Source organism: Furipterus horrens, unplaced genomic scaffold (genome assembly GCF_987537825.1).
Source record: "Furipterus horrens unplaced genomic scaffold, mFurHor1.1.pri manual_scaffold_5, whole genome shotgun sequence".
Lineage (NCBI taxonomy): Eukaryota > Metazoa > Chordata > Mammalia > Chiroptera > Furipteridae > Furipterus > Furipterus horrens.
The window spans coordinates 104,121,588-104,143,606 of NW_028327175.1; the positions used below are offsets into that span (position 1 = coordinate 104,121,588).

At 46.3% G+C, this 22,019-nt stretch overlaps 1 protein-coding gene and 1 non-coding gene across 2 annotated transcripts in view; both read right to left on the minus strand.

Moving 5' to 3' along the window:
• XYLT1 (xylosyltransferase 1) overlaps window positions 1-22,019 on the minus strand; it is a 300,460-nt gene that overhangs the window by 167,840 nt on the left and 110,601 nt on the right. The window lies entirely within an intron of this gene.
• On the minus strand, window positions 14,724-14,887 carry LOC150009208 (U1 spliceosomal RNA). Its single transcript, XR_016511540.1, has one exon. It is a non-coding gene; the product is annotated as a U1 spliceosomal RNA (small nuclear RNA).

Consider the following 22,019-nt stretch of genomic DNA (forward strand, 5'->3'; position numbering starts at 1 on the left):
ATTATCCTGTGCTGCCTAAAACAACTGGGCTAGTGCCCGGGGCCTGAGAATCCTTTAGTTCAATGAGCCTATATAGTTTTAATGCCTTATTTTCTGTAAGTCAAAACTATATCAAAATGGTGTTTCTCTTTCTCATTATGGGAGTCATCTCTATTTTATTTACAATTTGCAGCGAAATGATTTAAGTCAAATGTGTTTGGGCAGAGAGAGAATTTGACCTGAAAGAGGGTTTTTGTGGCAGGAAGACGAGCCTGTAGAATCCTTATTTCCTGCCTTTCCGAGGCCAGTAATATCCTGGTACAAGAGGATCCATCAATACATCTTTCATAAGGGCCTCTGCACAGCGAGGTGGAACAGCTTTCCAATGACTCCTGCCCATTTGTAACTTTGCCCTGAATAAAAGAAGGGATTGATCCAGGCTTGGATGGCTTCCATGCCCGGGGGCCTTCCTGAGCCCTAGGAGGCAGAGTCTACAAATGGAATTCAATTGGGCAATTGCTCCTGGAGGGAAAGCACAGCGGGAAAGCCTGGCCTCCGCGGAGTGGGCAGTGAAGGGTTACACACGCTCTCCCCTCCTCTGCTGCCATCTGCAGAGGGGCTAATGCCTGGAAGTCTCTAAAATAAAGAGCCTTAAAAGAAATCTGAGGGAAGGCTTGATACTGGGTGTTCAGGGACTGAGGATCAGTTTTCCTTCTTGGTGGTCTCCCATGCAGAGTGGGTGGAATGTACCCTCAGTAGGAGACCAGGAGGCCTGAGCTCAGTCTTAAACTGAGCTTCCTATCATTCCAGGGCAACTGACTTCTCTCTCTAGGCCTGCCTTCCTCTTCTATAAAACCAGGGACAGGCTGCTTATCTTAGGGCAGTCGTTCTCAATTTCAGGCAGTGGAAAGATGCCCCCACTCCACGGGAGGTTTGGAAATGTCTGGAGGCACTGTAGGTTTTCACAACTTGGGGAGGTGGGGTGGGATCCTATAGGCATCTAGTGTGTCGAGGCCAGGGATGCCACTAAACATCCTACAACGCACAGGACAGCCCCCTCGCCCCCACACAACAAAGGAAGATCCAGATCAGAATGTCAATAGTGTGCTGAACCTGTCTTAAAAGTTGCTGCTCGAAGTCTTCACTATGAAATAGGGGGTCCCAGCCCAGTTCCAGAATGAAGAGAGCTCCTTCCCTTCTTCTCAGAACTCTTCCTCCCAACCATTCCACTGCTCACCCACCACCCTGTAAAGTGAGGGGAGAGGTGACTTGTGTGCAGAGAAGACAGAAGCTCTACCTGTCTCCTCACAGGCTAGTTCAATCCTAAGACACCCACCCACACTCTTGCTCACCTGCCAAAAGATCCCCTCGATCCTTGGCTTCTTTCCCATGTCCTAGTCATGTGAACTTGAATGAGCTCCTTCTCTTAGCCAAGCATCCTCATCTCAGTGTTGGCTAAATGGGATTATAGAACCTAATTTAAGTCACAGTTGCCAGGAGGGTTAGAAATCAGTAACCTTCCTGATTCTGATCACCTGGCATGTGGTAGGTGCTCAGTAAATGGGATTCATTATTTTCTGTGGGGAAAACAATGTCTATCACCTCTAACTGTCATGAGGATAGAAGTAAAACAAAGAGTGGATAGAACAGTGACTAGTGCCATAGCTGGTACTGAGTAAGTCTTGGTGGATGGAGGCAAAGGATCAACAGATGAATAGGAACAGGGATGACAAAATGAACTGAAGATTCACGGAAAAGCAGATGTCTAGCATGGAGCCGAGCATGCAAACAGAGCTCAGAAGATATTGGCCGACAAAGAGAAGAGAAGAAGGTTCAGAGAAGTACAAGGGTCTGTGACAGGGTTTCTCAGCTTCAGCATTACTGATATTTGGGGCCAGATGATTCTTTGCTGTGGGGGCTTGACCTGTGTGTCACAGGAGGTTTAGCATCATCTCCGGCCTCTTCCCAGTCACGCTAGGAACCTGTCTCTCCTTTCACCCCAGCTGCGACAGCCAAAAATGTCTCTGGACATTGCCAATGTCCCCTCGGGGCACCATCGTCCCTGGTTGAGAACACTGGTCTAAAGGTATCTGACACACAGTGGGCCCTCCCTCAGCAAGAATGCGTGTTGGCAGGAGACAGGGAGAGAGGGCAGGGAGGGAACCACTCTGACTTGCTGTCCCCGCTGCTCCAGCCCAACTCTCACTTATGACAGATAAGTGGGTGAGACACTCTCCACCGGCAGAACATGACCTTTGGGCGGATGCTGAGGGAGGCTAGGTAGGGGAAAGTAAAATGCATAGATCTCAGGTGCACAGGAGGAGGGGCCCCTGGGAACAGAGGTGGCAGAGGAAAGAGGTCATGTGAGCTCCAAGGCAGCTGCTCTTTGGGTCTGCCTTTAGGAATGAGCCACAACTGAACTAAATTCCTGGACACTTCCTTAACAACACCTTCCTCTTCCTCGTGTCCAAGCTCCCATCCTTCCCAAGTCCTAAGTCTCTCTTGGGGCATCACGTCCCTCCAGCTCCACCATCTCCTGGCACCTTGACGAGGGCAGCAGATTCCTGACTGATTCCTGCATTTACCCTGCTGCCCACCCATCCAACCCCGCCTCACCCAGCAGCCAGAGGAATCCTTTGCTTAAAATCCTTCCCTTTCTTACCAGGTCAAAGACCGAATTCCTACTGTAGCCTGCAAAGCCCTGCATGCCCCGCCCCCTGCCCACCCTCCACTTTCCCCTCTGGGCTTTCTCTCTTGCTTCTTAGCATTCTCCCCAGTCATTACTGGGTTCCCACTCAGACCAGGACCTTTGCATATGCTGCTTCCTCTTCCTAAAATAATCCTTTCCCAGTTTGCACTTCATTTCAGCTTAAATATTACATCCCCATGGAAACTCTGCCGACTTCCAGGCCACGTCCCACAGCTACATGGTCTCAGAGCCCTTGAACTTCCATCGCATTGCAGCTGTTGCAGTCCTGATCAACAACTGACATCTGCCCCCATCAGAGGATGATGCTGCCTGAAGGCAGGGTGCACATCTGTCTGACCCACTAATGTGTCTTCATTCCTACTCAATTCAGTAAACATTTGCAGAATAAATAAATGCATGAATGGGGGACGGAAGAGAGAGGCTGGCTCCAAGTTTGTACAGAGTGTCCCTTTCAATGGTCATGTCCCATGGCTCCATTCCCAGACCCTACTAGAATAAAAAGGGGGCCGAGCAGAGCATGGGGTATGTGCTGCCTGGGAGGAACAGGTGGACTGCCTCTTTCCTCTCCAGCTTACAAGCCTCCCTTTCCTAGCCCCTGCGAGATGACGTGGGTTCTCCTTTGCCCTGCTTCCCCTCAATGAAAAGATTCGTCACAGATAATCGGTCCCTGCAAATCTACCCACTATTTCAATAGCAGCAGCAAACTGCTGAGCCCCCACTGCCCTGCCAGCAGAAAGGAGATGTGGACAGGGGCTCTGAGGCATCAGCATCACCTTAGGACTTGCTGGAAATGCAGAATCCCAGGCCCCACCCCGACCTGCTGATCAGGATCTACTGGTGAACAAGATCCCAGGTGACTTGCGCCAAAGTGTGAGGAGTGCTGGGTGAGAGCAGGCTCCTCGGAACCACTGGGGGGCCGGTAGGATGAGGGGCTGTTGCACTGCAGATCGCTAGACTCCACCGCACCCCACCCCCAGTTTCTGATTCAGGTGTCTGGGTGTGGTAGGAGAATGTGCGTTTCTCTCATGTTCATGCTCATTTCCCTGCTTTACAGCCTTATGGGGGGCAGTGAGGGGGGTCCAGGTGATGTTCAGAGGGGCCCATGAAGGCACTCTAGAAGAGGCAAGGTATGATCTGGATGAGAAGGAGCTGGCCAGACAACAAGCTTTAGAGGGGCACTCTAGACAGAGGTGCTGCGTGCGTGAGCAGAATGAAGCAACAGGAAGCAAGTTGTGCTCAGGGAATGTCATCCATCAGCAGTGCCTGGAGCTCTGGCCAGGAGGGAGGGGGAGGGAGAGGACAGGAGGGGAGGGACCTGGAGGTAAGAGAAGCTCTGTGAAGGATGGACTAAAAACATCCTCAAATTGTCATCATCGCCAACGTCATCATCACTAACATTCATGTAGGGCTTCCCAGGCCTCAAGCCTTGTCCTAAGGCTTTACATACATTCCCATATTTTTCTTTCCTTCTTTTTCAACTTGTTTTAAAAAATAATTAATAGACTCGCAGGATGTTGCCAAGATAGGACAGAGTCCCGTGTTCCTTCCCCCAGCTTCCCCCAGTAGGGACATCTTATGTAAAGGCAGGGCAGTACCAAAGCAGACCATTCACATCGATACAATACTGTTAACTAGAGCATAGGCAGACCTTCTGTGGTTTTCACATTTTCCATGTGCTCATGTGTGTGCATGTGCTACTATTTAGTCCTCACAATAACCCTTTTATCATCTCACTTTGCAGATGAGGAAACTGAAGCACAGAGAGAACAAAGTAATTTGCACAAGGAGGGGCAGGGGCAGATACTGAATTGGAGAAGTCTGGCTCAAAGCCACTCCTCATTATTGCTATTCTGGCAAGTTCTGGTATTTATGCAAATGCTCATGGATCAGGAATGTTCCCATCTTATTCTTATCTGGAAAGGTCCGCTGTGTGCCAAATGGAGACTCCAGGCCCCTCCTGAAGGACCAGGTCCTCTAAGAAAAAGCCCCACTAGTGGAGGTTGAGCAGAGAGGCTGGGAGAGAGGGCAGAGGCCACAGATGCCCTCCCCTGCGCTGCCGGCTCCTGGACAGTGTCACCCTAACTCAAGGGCACCTCTGACCACGCCCACCCCAGGCACCTGGTCAGTGATGTTCACAGGGCTGGCTTGGGCTGTCTGCCAACATCAAGACCAGACAAAAATCTGCTGTTTCACTTCCCAGCCCCTGCCCTGGTGCCCAGCAACCCTGCTTGTGAGGGCAGGAAGCAGGAGGCTGGTCTGCTTAGCCTTCCTCTCAGCCAACCTCTTGGTACCTGGCTGCTGGGGCTGGCATGGGGGTAGAAAAGGCGGGGAGAGGGGAAACAGCAAGGCCTTACACCAGCAAACAAGGCCTTCCTCACAAACAGGGCCTCCAGCTGCCACCTAAGCGGCCAGCGACCGACCCGACAATCCCTCTTTTATTGCTGACTTTTCTGGAGTGTTCTGTTTCTTGGAAGAGAATGTTCCTTGTGCTTACAAATATGTACAGATGACTTATGCCTGTGGACAGGGACTGCTCATATCCACGCACACTGCTTGATTTGTGGCCAAATCGGTGGGGCTGCGGGTGAATTCTTTCCTGCTTCAACGTGGCGTTCCGTTGATGTTGCTATAACACTGTTTGTGTTGTCAGGCAAAAACAAGCCTTCCTTTCATTAGGGAAAAAAAAAGTTCAAACCATTGGGGAAAAAAAGTAAAAAACAAAACAAAAATAAAACAAACAAAATGAACTCCACTCTGTATGGTATTGAGAGTGATTTTGCCTTGATGTGGAGCAACTACCATCAGGGCCTGATAAATATTATCTCTTAATCTCTCCAAGCTTCCATTCCCTCAACTGGAAAGTGTGGGTTAGGCTAGAAGGATCTACTCCAAACTGGGGTTGAGGAAAAGTTAAAGAGAGTCTTTTACTATATCCTGTCCTGAGACTCAAAACGCAGCCTTGGACAGGACACATCAATGGGCCGTGGTCATTAATTATAAGGTCAATATGCTTTGCAAGGGTCGTAGAAGAACATTAATTGTTTCAAAACATTCTTCAGGTCAAACCAAACTTGTCAACTCCCAGTTACTAGTTTTGACTTCTAAAGTCAGTCCCTTTCCCAGAATCATTTCAGGAGGTCTCTGTAAAATCTTAGGATCAGGAGATCCTGGAGAAAGTTCTGAAGTGACAGGCCCCAGGGTAATGAACCATGGTTCTGGAGTGTTCATCAGCTCCCTGCTCTCTGGCCAGGAGACTCCCAAGCCCATCCATCACCCACACACTAGCTCCGCTGGGTGCCACAGAGAAAGAGGAAAGTGTATAGTCAACCCAGCCGGCAACTCAGCTGCAAGTGGCCGAGTCAGTCATTTTCAGAGCCCTCTAGAAACCACTAGATTCTAGATCCCAGATATGCATTATAGGTTCCCCCCTCACTCCACGAACTGCTTCTCCCTTAATGGCATCGACACATCTGCTCTCCCAAAAAAGACACATACTAAAAGCGAAAATGGACACACAATTAGCTGATAGCAGCATATAAAACTAGGTTACAATTTATACTTGCTCATTCCATAAAAGAAAGGCCTGCAATGAAAGCCACAGAAACCAGAAACCACTACACTAGAGACAGAAAATCAATAACCACAATGAGGGAGGGGAAACTTTCCAAACTGAAGCTAATTGATTCCAATTGCCATTAGATGCGGCTCTGAGCTTCCTAGTGGCCAAAGCAAAAAGAGAAAAACTGGGTCCTGGTGCAATGTGCCTGGCAGGGGTGAGTGAGAGGGAGGCAGTAAGATCCAGAGGTGAGTGGTAGCTAGGACAAGGTTGGACCTTTGGCTTATACTCCAAGTGGCACGAGGAGCCACTGGTCGGTTTTGTGCAGAGGCATGACCTCATCTGACTCCAGATTTAAAAGCATTGCTCTGTGAGGACAGTCCACTGCTGGACAAAGGGAGAAGGCAGGAGGCAAATTCGGAGGCTATAGCAAAACTCAGCCAAGAGTTGGTGCAAGCCCTTAGAATAAAACCCAGTCTACTCCATTGACTTTAGAAGTAAGAAGGCTTAAAACACAATCTGGCGCATTCCATTCATTTTCAAGTACAGAAACTGAGGCCCACGTAGCTTAAGTGAATGAAAGAAGCAAAGCATGCACGGAAATGTACAAGGGGCAAGAGTCATTTAAACTTTCTCACTTTCATTTCGATCACTGGAAACATGGCAGTCATAGCACAGGAGGCTATTGCTGTGATTCAGGGAGATAGCATATGCAAAGCAACACGTACAAAACAGATACTAAATGAATATTCCCTGTCATTTTCTTTCTTCCTCTTATTGACAGTAACATAGTAATTGTAGGGAAGAGTCAGGAATCCCTCTACCTTGATTCCAGGAGAGCTTCCTCCTCCACAGTACAGCAATCCATTGTTAGAAAATCCATGAGAACAGACAAATCAGAGAGGCCTCCAACTTTCTCCCAAATGGAGCAGGTATCATCATAAATTCTTGTCTTATCTTGTGCATGTACCAAGCTTATTCTCCTCTAGACCTGTAAAAATCTTGGTTCTTAATCCCTACCCAGCCTGGCTGGTTTGGCTCAGTGGATTGAGCGTCGGCCTGCGAGCTAAGTGTCGCTGGTTCGATCTTCCAGTCAGGGCACATCAGAGAAGGAAAACTCTGACTCCAAAAAACCTCCGCTGCCTTGCGGCATACCTCTTCAGGGGAAAGGCTAAGGGAGTAAACCCCGACAGAAAATCCGGAGCCGGAGTCCCTAAGGCAACCGGTTTGACGTTGTAGTCAACACCGGCAACTCCTGTGGCGCACCTGAAGCCAAGCTGTATTGACTCCGTCTTTCCCTTGGACCCTTCAGCTGCGAAGAGAGGGGGGGTCTGCTGCATGGGCAACAGCAGACCCTCCATATCACCCTGCCCAGGCTCTGTAGCTTCAGCTTCACTGGAGAGGACACTCCAGCGTCATCGCAAGATGTCGATTCAACACGGGAGGAGACAGATACCGTGTCACTCCCGAGTCGGACTGCACAACCATTCTCGGCGGTGCAGATAGACTCTTAAGAAGCTACACCATCGTCTCTCGAGACGGACGGCTGCCGCCGCCGACGACACCCTGGGATTTATAAGACCCTGTATGCTCTGAACCAACCTCTTTGTTCAACCCAAACTCATGCCTCTTTCTTTCCCTCCAGCCACCTTGATCTCTGTCCATTTCTTGTCCTCTGTCCATTTCTTGTCCTCTGCATTTGCCACTTTTGGGCATCTGCATGTCCTGTTCTCCCCCTACCCTCATTCTTTGCAGCTCAGTTTAAATGTTGGCCCCTGGAGAGCCCTTTCCCGAGCCCCTATCACATGCAGAACCTCCCTTGATTTAAGACTCTCCTGCTTCTCTCCTAGCACCCACTCACGACAACTCATTACTGTAGTCTTGGTTTACTTATTGGCTGGTTGATTCTGGCCTGTCTCTCCACCAGGACGTTTAGTATTCCAAGATAATAAAGAAATATCTCCTAGGGCCTTACACGTAACAGGCACTTAATAAATTCTGGTGAATAAGTGAACCCTATGAGGTAGATACAGAATGATTTCTAGGTTAGGAAATGGAAGCTCAAGAGGTCAGGCAACCTGTTGGTAGCTCCCAGGTCTGATTCCAAGGCCAGGCAGGGCCCTTGACCCAATTGCTCTGGACTCAAATCAGAAGAGCCTGCCCTGATCTTAACTATGCACGATTCTCACCACTGGATTAAATCAAATTAAATTGAGATCTTTGTGCCTTGACACAGGGGTGGGTAGTGGGGGAAGACAATGAGAATGGGATGATGACCTGTAAAGCTCCCAAAAAATGCTAGAAGAGGGTCAGGCCCCAGCAGCATGTTAGAGCAAAGGGGATTAGAGAAGGTCCCACCAGGCTGGCCCCACCGCTGCCATGTTCCAATGCCAACTATGCTCCCCGAAGTACACAGCCTTTATCTGATCAATTTTCTAGGCTGCAGCAACCAAACAGTGGAATCCACAGGAAATTAAGTTTATTGACTCAGTCTTTGGATACCACATGGAGGAGAGATGTTTACACATGTCATCTGGGCCTGGGAGACCGTAGGTGACTGGCAGTGGGTATTTACTGAGTTTCTAACAACAGCTGGGGGTGGGAGTCGGGGGGGGGTGGGACATGACTCCCCTGTCTCCCCACTTCCCGCAGATTTCTGAGTCAGAGTCCCTTCTCCTGAGGCCCTGTTTTATCTTTACTTGGCTGGCTTGGATATTGGAAGGATCTGAGATAAAGCTGACTTTTTACAGACAGTGGTAACTGAAAGAACTGATTTTGAAACCTCAGGCTGACTTAATGGGGCCTCTCATTGTTGGCAGCAATAAATTGCAACATGATTCCATTTCTAGGTGTTCACCTCCCACCGTCTCTTCATGGTTCTTTGAGCTGTAACTTCTCTGTGGGTCATTTACGACTGAAGAGGAATGGCAACTTTTGAGATTCATGACGGATATACCAGCGGCCTGGGGAATGAATGCGCAAATAAAAGGTAACTATAAATAAACAATGACATTGAGAGCTAATATTTATGGGACCCAGCACATGTTCCAGGAACTGTTCAGAATATATATATATATATTTTAATAGAGAGAGGGGAAGGGAGGGAGGGTGAGAAACATCGATGTGAAAGGAAACACTGAATGGTTGCCCCTCATACATGCCCCAACCACAGACCGAACCCACAACCCAGGCATGTGCCCTTACTCGGAATCGAAATGGTGACCCTTTGCTTTGCAGGACAATGCTCAACCTACTGAGCCACAGTGGTCAGGGCAGCACTGTACAGATATTTACATGCAGTGTCTCATTAACCTCATGTGCTCTTGTGTAATTAGAATAAATTCCAAGCTCCTTATCATGGCTTATGAGGCCCTCTGAGACTCAGTGACTGCCCACCTCCAGAAGCTCCTCTCCCCTCCCCTTACTCATTACTCCATTTTGACCAGCAGGGGCCACACTTGTTCTCGCCTCAGTACCTCTGCACATGCCTCTCCTGCCTGGAGCACTTTCCCCTGCATCCTTGAATATCTGTCCCATTTATTCTCATCACCACAGCGGGGCTCAGATAGCACCAACCGCACACAAGCCATTATTCATCTCATCACTCTGTTTAGTCTTTTTCATAGCAGTTTTCCACCTCCCTTGAAGTTTTGTTATTTACGTGTTCGCGTAGGTGTTTATAGTCTGTTTTTTCTAGCTAAGTTCCATGAAGTTGGGGATCTTGGATTCCTAGTATGAGTGTTGTTGGCAGGTAGGTAGAGACTAAATAAACACTCAAGGAGGAAATTAAAGGGGAAGTGGGAACTGGAACCTAGGTTTAGCTGCCCTCGCTCCAGGGCTGGGGGTCCTAACCACGAGGCTACATTGCTTCTGCACAGGACGCCCCGCTGAGTCAGCTGGAGTAAACTCCACCACAGGGCTGAGATTTCACTGTGTTTTGTAAACCACTTCCTTCCATTAGATTTGATAGTAGCTCTTTATTAATCTTCTTATTACCACCAGTCAACATGTGTTAACTATTGTTTACTGGTTTCTTGTCTGTTTCTTCCACAGACTATGAGATTGTAAGCCCCCTCAGGAAAGTCACCACGCCTGTTTCAGCCAGGGTGTATTTCCAGAACCTAGCACAATGGCTGGAACACTGTATGTAGGTGCTCAATAAAAGTTTGATACATGAGTGAATAAATGCTTGGTATCTCCTTCAATCTGCCACATCAAGGTCTTCATCTAATCCACTCTGCAGGACCTCAAACACACTATTCCCAATGCCCATGTCTGGTTCTTTTCCAGCCCCACTCCTGAAGGCCTTGGGGCCTGGGCTCTTGCTAACTGACCAGAGTCCCATTCCTAGTTCCACCAGTTTTAATTGTGTGATCTTGGAAAAATTTCTTAACCACTCTGTGCCTTAGTTTCCTTACTATTACAATAGGGTTAATAATAATACTATGTACCTCACAGAACTATTTTCAGCATTAAATGAGTTAACGTGTAAAGCATTTAGAATTATGTCTTCTATATCAATAAATGACATCTAGTAGCAGTAATAATAATATTCCTGTCCCGACCTTTCCATGGCACATATACCTGAGGTCTAGCTGAGTACCTTACCTTTCAGACAGGTATGTCAGCTCCTCAACTAGACATACCTGTGTGGAAGGTAATTCTCAACCCTGGCAGCCCATTAGAACCATGCAGGGAGCTTTAAATGATCCTGATGCCTGGGTGGCATCCAGACCGATTATATCAGCCTAGCTGGTGGGAGCTTGAACACCAGTTTTTAATCTCCCTGGGTGATCCCGATGTGAAAATTGAGAACCACTGTAAACTTCTCATGCTCAACGGATCTAAGCTATCTGTTATACACCATCCTCTCCAATAGACTTTTGCCATTTTTATACTAACATCCTGCACTGGCTCATTCCCAGGTTACCAGCTAATCTAATTTGTTCTGTTTTTCTCTAGAGCAGAAGTTCTCAACTGAGGGCAAGTTTGCCCCCCAGGGGACACTGGCAATGACTGGAGACATTCTGGATGTCATGTCTAGGGGAAAGGGTGCTACTGGCATCTAGTGGGCAGGGGATGCTGCTAACCACCCTACAATGCACAGGGAAGCCTCCATGGAAAAGAATGATCCAGCCCAAAATGGCAATAGGGCCAAGGCAGGGAAACCTTGCTATAGAGGTCTCCTTTCTGTGGGTGCGGGGAGGACAAGGCCCACTGACAATGGGAAGAAGGAAGAAAAGGAGGAGGGAACTTATCATTACTATCAACCTCTAGCCATGGGCCAAGCATCTCTTTCATGAACAAGGACAATGGCTAATGTTCTCTGAGCACCTATAATAGGCTACAGCAGGGCCTACACAGCTTACATAACCACAGGGCAATTCAGAGTGAGTGGATATTAGCTCCACTTCACACATAAGAAAGCAGGGACAGCAAGGTGAGGTAACTAGGTCAAGGTCACGAAGCTTACACATTACAGATCTAGACTGTAGCCATTTTGTCTGACTCCAAAGTTAAGGCTACTCCAGCTCACACTTTCTGAGCTTCACCATATGCCAGGCAATGTTCTGAATCTTTAACATGTATAAACATCTCTGTAACACCTCTGTGAATGAGATACTACTATTTTTATCATCATTATCACTATCATCCCCATTTTACAGTATGGGAACACTATGGCAGAGTTGTATGAAGCCACTTGAGGAAGCTCACATAACTAGTACACAACAGAAATAAAATTTGAATCCAGGGCATCTGTATTCACAATTTATCTCATTCCCACCTCACCTTACTGCCTCTAAGAGAACAAGAAGAAAGATCAAATTCCTCCCTGCCCCAGGACCTTTGCACAAGGTACTCCCTTTGCCTTACATACCCTTCCTCTGGTCTGTTTATCCAGTAACTCTTTTGAACCCACGGGATCTTAACTTATACTTCATTTCTGTGGAACATCCTCCCTGACCTTCAGATCAGGTGAGTTACCTTTGTTAAACTGTCTCCTAGCTTCCACTCACAGCATTTCACATTTTACAATGAACTAATCACTTCTGCAGGTGTTTGATTAACATCAGTCTCCTCCTCTAGACTACAGACTGTGTGGACTAGGATGGTGCCTGCCTTGATCATCCCTGAATCCCTGGTCCCCTGGCATGATGCCTGGAACAAAAGAAGCGCTGAATAAAAGCTTATGCTTTAATGCATAGAGCAGAGAACTGGAAGCCAAAACAACAGCTGGTACCAGTGCAGTCCATTTCACCATCCCCAGAGAGAGACAGAGCCAACCAGTGGGGCCCCATCCAAATGCCTCTGTGACAGGTCAAGGCTGCAGCGCCCTGTAGGCAAGTGGGAGTGGGGACCATAAACCAACTCCCCAGAGCCATCTCTTCTTCATGGGGGCTGGTCTTTATCATTTTCCAATCAATGCTGGTTGAGATCTAATTGATTTTCTATGATATCCCTCTCCAGAAGGAAGAATGGCTCTGTTCACTGGGGCAGCGTGTAGAGGACAGGCCCTTTCTTCCTGCTGTATTTAATGCTGCTGCTAATCATGGAGATTAGACTAAAACAATTACAACAGCTAATTAAAGAACAATGCAGTTTTTGGTATCTTCGTGCAGACGGCACCATTGGGAATTCCTAACTCGGGCAAAGCAGGGATAATTAAAACCCCAGCTCCTCTCTCCCCACTCCAGCAGCTGGATCACGCTGATTAAACTGCAAATAAAACACATGAAACCAACACTTTGTAGTCTATCCAATTTCATTTAAAAGGGCTTTTAACTGATTCATAAACAGAAATGCCGTAAACAGCAAATTATTTAACTAAAGCCAGTTATTTCATCGTTGCTGTTCACTTTATTCCCAACACTGGACGTGTGCACGTAGCCCAGGGGACATTAGGCTGATGGGCTTCCAGGAACCACTCCAAAGTGATGCCACTTGCTCCCACGCACCGGCAACAGAACATCACTAACGTACAGCTGTTTCCACTGGACATGTGATCCTGCTGAAGTAAAGATCAGGTAGTGCACGTTCCACCGAAAAAGCTCTGGTTTACCTAGAGCCAGCTCTTGATACTATGTCAAAGGTAGAGAAGGTGCCAAAGTATAGCTAACATTAAAAAAAGAATGTTTAGTGCCCTGGCCCATGTGACTCAGTTGGCTGGAGCATCGTCTCATACAGCAATAGGTTAGGGGTTCGATTCCCGGTCAGGGCACTAGGTTGAGGGTTTGGTCCCAGGTCAGGGCTTATATGGGAGGCAACCTATCAATGTTTCTCTCTCACATTGATGTTTCTCTCCCTTCCTCTCTCTCTAAAATCAATAAACATATTTCTTTTCAAAATGTTTAGCTGTAAATCACATCTAAGTTATTCAGAGCCAGCCAACTGCAAATCCAAAATGCAACCAAGTCTCTACTAAGTAGGAAAAAGCCTAGTTCTCAAGCTATGGGAAGACTTGTCACAAGAACAGGATAAAAAAGCATGTTTGCTTTAGACAGAGGCACTCTGAAACCCTATCTCAGATCCTACTGACATATGTCTCAATGAATCCTCACAAGCATTGTCCTGTGGTTTGCTAGCACCCTCCTTTCCCTGCTAGCAGGAGACAAGAGGGGGAAAAATGCTGGAAGGAAGGAAGGAAGGAAGGAAGGAAGGAAGGAGAAAGAAAAAGAGGGCAGGAGAGGAAAAGAAAGAACAAGAGACATGCCCTTTGAAAAGAGCAAAATGGGACAGAGAAATAAAAATACTATAAGACAGCCTACACAGAAGTTTTGTAAGCCCTGCACTGCCTGTGTGGATGAACTGAGAGCAGGCATTGACTCCTCCCTGCATTGGTCCTGGATACAGGTTAGGTTCTAGAACGATGCTTCTCAATCCAGCTGTGGTGAAATGTCTCCCCCACCTCTCCCTCTACCCAGACCAACAATTTTGTAAAATAAAACAAACAAACAAAAAAAGTATCAGCAACTGGCTCAGTTGTTTGGAGCATCATCCGCTACACCATGGGTCATGGGTTCGATCCCCAGTCAGGGTGCATATATTTCTCTCTCTCTCTCTCTCTCTCAAATCAATAAACACACCCTCAGGTGAGGGTTAAAACAATGAAGTATCAGAAAAAGAAAAAGAAAAAAGAATTCAGGTGCTTGGGTGCCATGCAATGTCCAATTACTGTAAAAGTTTCTAAAAGTTTTCCCCCAAATTCCAAACTTGTCTCAGCACAGAGTGATAAACACTTGAGTAGCTCTTTCCTTAAATATCTCCCAAAGTCACTGGGAATTCACTGACTCAGAATCAGAATATTCTATGTAATGTTCCCCACATGTTCTTGGTTGACAAAAAATGTGGGCTTTCAAAAGCATGTAACTGTAGGAAGCAGATCCAGAAAGAAATGCACCAAAGATTTTATTTCAGGATGATGATTTTACTTTCTCTTCCCTTCTGCTTTGTTCAAGCACCACCACCACCCCCCCGCCCCCAGGGAGAGCACGAATGCAGTCCCCCACTACTACAAACTATGCAATCAAGTTTCCTACGTTTGGGGAAATCGCAGGGGTCAGCACATCTGGAGTGCAATGGATAAGCCTTGCCCTGGGAAAAACACCTCTGTGATTACGGTATCTCCCCTCCAAGGTAAGTACTTTTTTCAAGCTTTTTATTAAAACCAATTATTTTAACATAAAAAATAAAGTTACTTTTAAAAGAATATTTCATCTATGAAGGCAAAATAATAAGATGCTTATCAAATCATGACTACATTGATTTATATATAAATATTTATGTATGTTATAAGTATTCTATTATGTAAAAAATAGTAATTGTCTATCATGGTTCAATAAGTTACATATCTGCATGCAGTCACATGATGGAATTTTATACAACCAATAAACATGATGTTTACAAAGAATACACTATAGTTTAAGGAGACACCATTGCAATTTGTTGAACATGAAATTGCCAATATTCAACCCTTTTTGACCTACAAAAACTGAAATTACATATAGTTGAACCTGATATAATTTTAGATGGAACATAAAGGGTCACATGAATAGACTTTGAGAACAACTATGTAAAAAACACACATGCATGGAAAAGAGGACTGGAAAAAATATAGCAAAAACTGTGGCATGGTGATTTTTTAAATTCTTGGTCATTTTCCAAATTTCCAACCATGAAATGCAGTATTTTTGTAAGCAGGAAAAAAGGTGCCATTCACATTTTTAATTTGGGGAAATTGCCGACATTTTTTAAACAGTTTTATCTCCATTTTTATATCATTAGTAAGAATTCCATTACAGTAAATAACCACTTTCAAATGTTGCAAAGATGTTACGCTGTGTGTATTTGTGTTGGGGGAAGGAGGATAAATGAAAAATTTTAATTCATAAGTATTAACTGCTCAGATTACTATTAAGTTTTCTCATCTCCCCCCGCCCCCCCGCCGTCCCCCCCAGCATGAATGAACTGGGTAGGAATCAGTGTTTCTATGTAGGGCAAAGAGGCTGTGATCACGTGGGACCTGAAGATCAAAGTGTCCCACTTGTCTGAATCTCCCAAACATCGTCTCACGACCTTGGGCAAGTCACTTCTATTTTCGCTTTGGCCTCAGTTACTTCATCTTTCAAATGAAGGGTTTTGAAAGCTGATTACTAAACTCCTTCCAACTTAGATATTCCCTGGTCCTAGTCCATGATGGCCAAAATCAGCTACATCAGTTCCAGAACTTACTGCAAAATGAAAATGCAGGACCTCTTACTTAAAAACTATTAAGAACTTCAAGACAGGGGTATAAGAGCACTGAACCGAGTACAGGGCCCCAGAGAGCCCTGTGTAGCTGCCCAGGGCACATGCCCGTGAAGCTGGCTCTGCTGATGATAGAAGGTAAACTACAAGCCATCACCAACCAAAACGAAAGTGGATTTTAAAGCGTCTGCAAACCAAGCGTGTAGATTTCAATAAGAATTACTCACAAGGGAGATAAAACACCTGTCAACAAAAGTAGTTAACCAGGCTTGGGTCCAGTGATTAAAAACAAACGACAACTGCCTTTTTGTGCTTGATTATAATTGGTTTCTATTTTAAAAACACACCTCTGAATATGAAATTGTGCTTGAATTTCATAGGCAAGTCTGTTTCTCAATTCTTAAATTCCATTGCTGTGAGCCAGACTCAGTGGCCCCTTGCTCTGCTAACATCTGTGATCAAGATTAAGGTAATACACAGTCAGCTCTGGCTACTGAAGCTCAACTCTGAGGATAAGATCTGGTGTTCTGTAGTGTGAGGAGCCAGCCACACTCACCGTCTGCAGCCAGGGCTTGCTGTTACCTCAGCTATTGTCGATCCAAACCCTGGGACAACGAAGCCATCATAGAGCAGGACACTCCCTGCCTTTGGACTGTAGGAGGCAAGTCACATACAGTGTAACTTTGCTTCCCAGGGACTCAGCTACACAGACCAGCCACAGACAGGAGAGACGCTGCAGGTTCTCAATCACAGGCCATTACTCTGTGTACATTTCTAATGAGTTGGATGATTTCTAGAGTTAGACGCAGAGCCAGCCGATGGTCACAATCAGGCACACCGAAAGCAGCAAGAAATAACAGTGGGCAAGAAAGGCAAGAGCAGGAAAAATGATCAAAAAGCAGACAGAAAGACTGTAAAAGGACTCCGGGTCCACTGAGTGAAGAGCTACAGCATTTGAGATGCCGCTGGGGGTCATCGGTGCTTTTAGCAGAATCTAAAATCTAGTGCTTGAAATGGTGGGGAGATTTTTTCAAGGGAAGTTGAATACATGCCTAGCATACTCTGTTTCAGAAAGTAGGAAATGGGTGATATAATTCAGAAAGATTCCTCACGGGGAAAACCTAACTCTTTGAGAAAACTAAAATTGTCTTATCTCCCAAAGGCCCCAGACAGCCACAGTTCTGCTGTACACGTGCACACACACAGCTATGTATATGTTCACATTTTCTACCACTTCTTTTTACCTTCTCACAGGTCTTGTAGTTTAGAACAAAGGTTTGTAAACTTTTCCAGTAGAGAGTCAGAGAGTAAAGACATTCAGCTCCACAGGCAATATGGTCTTTGTCACAATGGCTCAGCCCTGTCGCTGTGGCTAACAGCAGCCATAGCCCGTGTGTAACGAATCAGTGTGGTTGTGTTCCTAACAAAACTCCACTTACAAAACCAGACAGCTGGCCAAACTTGGCCATGATCCATAGTTTACCAAACCCTGGTCTAGAACAAAGAACATGGGCTCTGGACAGGACTGGACCTGAATTCAAATCACGACTCCACCCCTTCTTTACTGAGACTCAGTTCCCCTTTTTTATAATATGGGGGACAGTAATATCTACTTTGTTGGGTTATTATTAGCACTGACTAGAAAACATAGTAGAGAATTGATAAAAATTAACTTCCATCCCCCAACAGTTATTCTTTTCATCTATATGGTTTTTTTTCTTGGTTGTTCAACTCTATAGTTCTTTTTAGTCAACAACGGCCTTTTTGAACATTATTTCATTGCTCCATACTCTCCCCCTGCTCATATATCACTAGGACATCATTGCCTATTTTACTGATAAGAAAAGGAAGATTCATGAAAGTAGATATTATAGCCAGAGTGGTAAAGTATAGTCTTGAAATCAGCAACTCCTGGCTTCATGTCTGCTACTTGTACAACATGGACAGACATGAAGTTGTAGACATGCCCACTGAGAAATATATCCAAGATATAGATGAGGCAGGCGACTTTTGTGGTTAGGGGCACCAGGTACAACTTCCAGCTGGGCCACTTACTAGATGCATAACCGTAGATAACGCACTTGACCATTCAGCTTAGGTTTCTTCAGTTGTGAATAGCCCTGGCCAGGTGGCTCAGTTGGCTGGAACATCATCCTGTACACCAGAAGGTTCTGGGTTCAATCCCTGGTCAGGGTGTGTATTAGAGGCAACCGATCAATGTTGCTCTCTCACACTGATGTCTCTGTCTCTCTCTCTGTCTCTCTCTCTCTCTCTCTCTCTCTCTCTCTCCCCCTCTTCCTCTCCCTTCTTCTCTCTCTAAAATCAATAAATATGTTTTCAAATTAGGAATTTAAAAAGTGGAAGGCAATAATAGGATAGGTTCTAGAAGGTTCTACCTTAAAATGTTGAGCACTTAGTACAGTGCCTAGCCAGTCAGCATGGTTATGAGGATTAAATAAGAATAGATTTTTAGACGCAGTGCCTGTCATATAGGGAGCTTAATAAATGGTCATTGCTCTGTTAGTGACAGGTCTACACACACTTATACATGCAAATACTCTTATATGCACACATACACAGCTGTGAGCTCCATGAGGGCAGGAGTCATATCTGACACAAAGCATGCACTCATTAAAGAACTGCTTGTTTGTTTATGGAACATACAAAACATATACATAAATAGATCATTGCAAACAGCTGATAGCTGGGCTGGGCTACCTAAGGTCCTTGTCATTCCCTATCCATATCCTTTGCCCGCCCAGAAGGAGCTGTGGAATGGGTGGATCCAGGCCTGAAATTATGATATTGACATTTTGCTGCCCGTTTGCCAGGTGCCAGAACACCACCACCCACATAGCTCAGAGAACCACACCAGTTCAGTTCCCTGAGCGGCTCAGCAAGTTGCAACTCTAGGATCCCACGAGGTGCCCAAGGCTGAGGTTTGTATGGAGAACATCCTGCCAAGGTGGGAGATGAGTAAGGAGCAATAAAATATCCAACACACAGTATCAGGTGGCATGTGAGCACCTGGGGAGACACAGGACTGTCCTTTGAACTGAGGTCTGTTTGAACAAAGACAGTGTGTGTATCTGAATGGAAAGAGCCGCATGAACTGGGCACTTGTACTCCACCAGGTTCCAGCCAATCCCCTGGGCAGAGCCGACAGTTTGCCTTCCCGAGATCCCCTCTGAGTCCCGGAAGCTCCTTAGCTCCCTGTGTGAGTGAGGCTGCCTCTAAGACATGAAAACAACAGCTCGCCTCCAGAGAAGGCGGGGGGACTCCGGCTGCAGCACACAAGGCCCTCTGAGAGCTGCTGTGCCCGAGTTGCGCCTGCTCCCAGGCGGCTGCCTTTGCCATGCCAAAGTAAAGCCCTTGGAGCTTGGACACTGTCTGAACTAGGGTGGAGGCCATGTCTTCTTAACATTACATAAACCAATAGACTGGTTCTTTGGCCTTGAAACAGAATGAGCCAATGTCTGCCTCTGGCCATGCAAAACCAAGTCTTCGGTTAGTCAGTGGAAATAGTACACGGAAGACCAGATGTAGCCTTTGGCTTGAAAAAGTCAGCTTGCTCCCTGGCACATCTGTTTTTCATTAAATGCTGTTTTTGATTTGGTTGTGGTTGTAGTTGTTTAAAAGGAGGCAGGGATTAAAGCACACTCTGGAAAGGGGAAATACCTGTGTGTACATCTTTATATGCAGGAAGATAGAGACATACACACACACAAACACACACGTGGCAGATGTTAATATTTCCATTTTACCAAAGGGCATACTGACGGTCCAAGGGGTAAACTGCTGATAGGTAAGAGACAAGATTCAAACCCAGATGGGATGATTCCACCCTCCACTCTTACCCACCACTCTAAAACTAATATTATGTGTTGCTTTGACATCTGGGGAAAACCAAGAGGGCCTCAGATGGCCTAAATATAAGTCCCCCAGCCCACTTTGCTCCCTGGGATAAGGTGCCCTCGCCAAACAGCCCTTCTGATCATAGGAACCTGCTTACCCCTGAGTAGGCAGAGGGCTTCAAATTTTTCAAACAAGACAATCACGTCCTCTTATGTCAATCTGTGGTCGCCTCACCCTCTTAATACTAGAGTCTGCCTCCCATGGTCCCTGGATGTTCACTCTGCTCCCGGGTGCACGCCCACCCTGTGTGGTCCTGTGTGACTGTGGCATCCTCCTCCCCACACTGTGAGTATACGTGACTAATAAGCTGCTGTCCATCTCGTCTGTGCAGTGTGTGGGGTCGTGTGGCACCCCTATGCCCTAGGGCAAGGACCACTCCCTCACACACCACACTGCTTCCTTAGAAAGGTAGGCCTATTAGCACATCCACAGAATGTACTGTTGCAAAGTCCTCCTCAACCCGCCATCTTTCAAAGTGCCTCCTGTAGGTGAAATGCTGGTCGGTGTCAGAAGAGACGGAGTGAGGACTCTGGCATTCAGATAACTGAACCTCAATTCATCCCCACTGGCCTTTAGCAGCTGCCCAGCAATCATTTTGCTTTTTCATGTCACTGTCACCTGTGGGCAGGAGCTCTGAATTCTGCAGCTTCCGCCTTTCTGTGTGGAACCCAGGAAGGAGCCACAGAGAAAACACGGGCATCAGTAATAAAGGCAGAGTGCTCACGTACGTGGGGAGAGGTGAGAGTGGGTGCAATTAGAGGCAAAGCCCCACGTAACTGAACTCAATTAACCAGAACCATCAACTCAGTGACAGCTCTTTTTGTTTCTTCTCAGCAGGCCCTAAGCTAAGGAAGTGAGAAAAATTGCAATTTAAAAAGAAAAATTGTTTTCTGAGCTTCTCTCAGGTTCAGCTTTGATCCAGCCCAATTTCCTTCATTATTGTGAAAGCCACGTATGTAACTCCAAATTTTCTAGCAGCCACAGTAAAAAAAAAATGGGAGAGACCAATTTGAATCCAACAGATCCAAAATATTCTTTTTTATCATGCCATCAATACAGAAAGCATCAGTGTGACTTTTTACATTGTCTGGTCTGTACCGCACCTGTATTTCTAGCCGCAGTGCAAGTGCTCAGCAGCCCCACGCATCTGCCGGCCACCCCGTCGGACAGCACGCGTCTGGAGCTAAGTCTGAATGACGTGACTGTGTACAGTGCTGGTTCTCGGTGTTTATAACAGACTGGTCAACAACTCGCTAAGGGTCTTCTCCCAACTGGCGCATCATGATCGACAGGCAGCTCTTGGGCTCAAACAGCTCTCCTGGGACCTGGAGTAGGGGCTGCCGAGGCCTTTCTCTGCAGCCAGGGCCTTTCCCAGCACACACGCGGCTGCAGTCGACGCTGCCTGCCCCCACCCCACGACCTGCCTCTCAGACTTGCAATAGGTGAGTATTCTCATCTTTCACACAAAGGAGCAAAGAAAAAAGAAAAAGTAAATGTTTCTCTGAAAAAAGGCTTTTACCTACTAACCACCTAGGAATGTACAAAGTTTGTGGTGTCTACCTTCCCCGAAGGAGCTTGTAGTCTAGCTGGGGCAGTGACAAACCCGACATGAAAAAAACATCAATTAATTATGGAGTCAATAAAAACTGGCTGCCAGCTAACCAGCCTGTGAGGCTGACATCGTGATGGGAAACGTGGAAATCAGAAAAGGAATGCATCGCCCACCTGCTGCACTGGGAATTCCAGAAGGAACTCTGGAAATCCTAACATCTGCTAACTTTTCCAATTTTGCCCTACCCATTCAATGTCCGTTTCTTTTTTTAGCAATACTCTTTAAATCAGCTCATCCATTTTTCTCTTCAATAAACTCATTTGAAAAGGAAACATTACCCATTAATGGGAAAAAAAAACTAGTATAATTTTCCATAAATAGAGTGTAACTAGAAAAATAAACAAATAGCTATTAATTTCTTTAGAGTTTGTCCATGTACTGCTGGGCATTACCTTGTGGGCCACCAGTTCACACTCGCCACTGTGGAAAAGGCTGCCACAGAGAGAGGGGCTGAGACCCCGGCTTCGCCTGGCTGGCTGGGAAGACCTTGTGGAGGAGGAGGG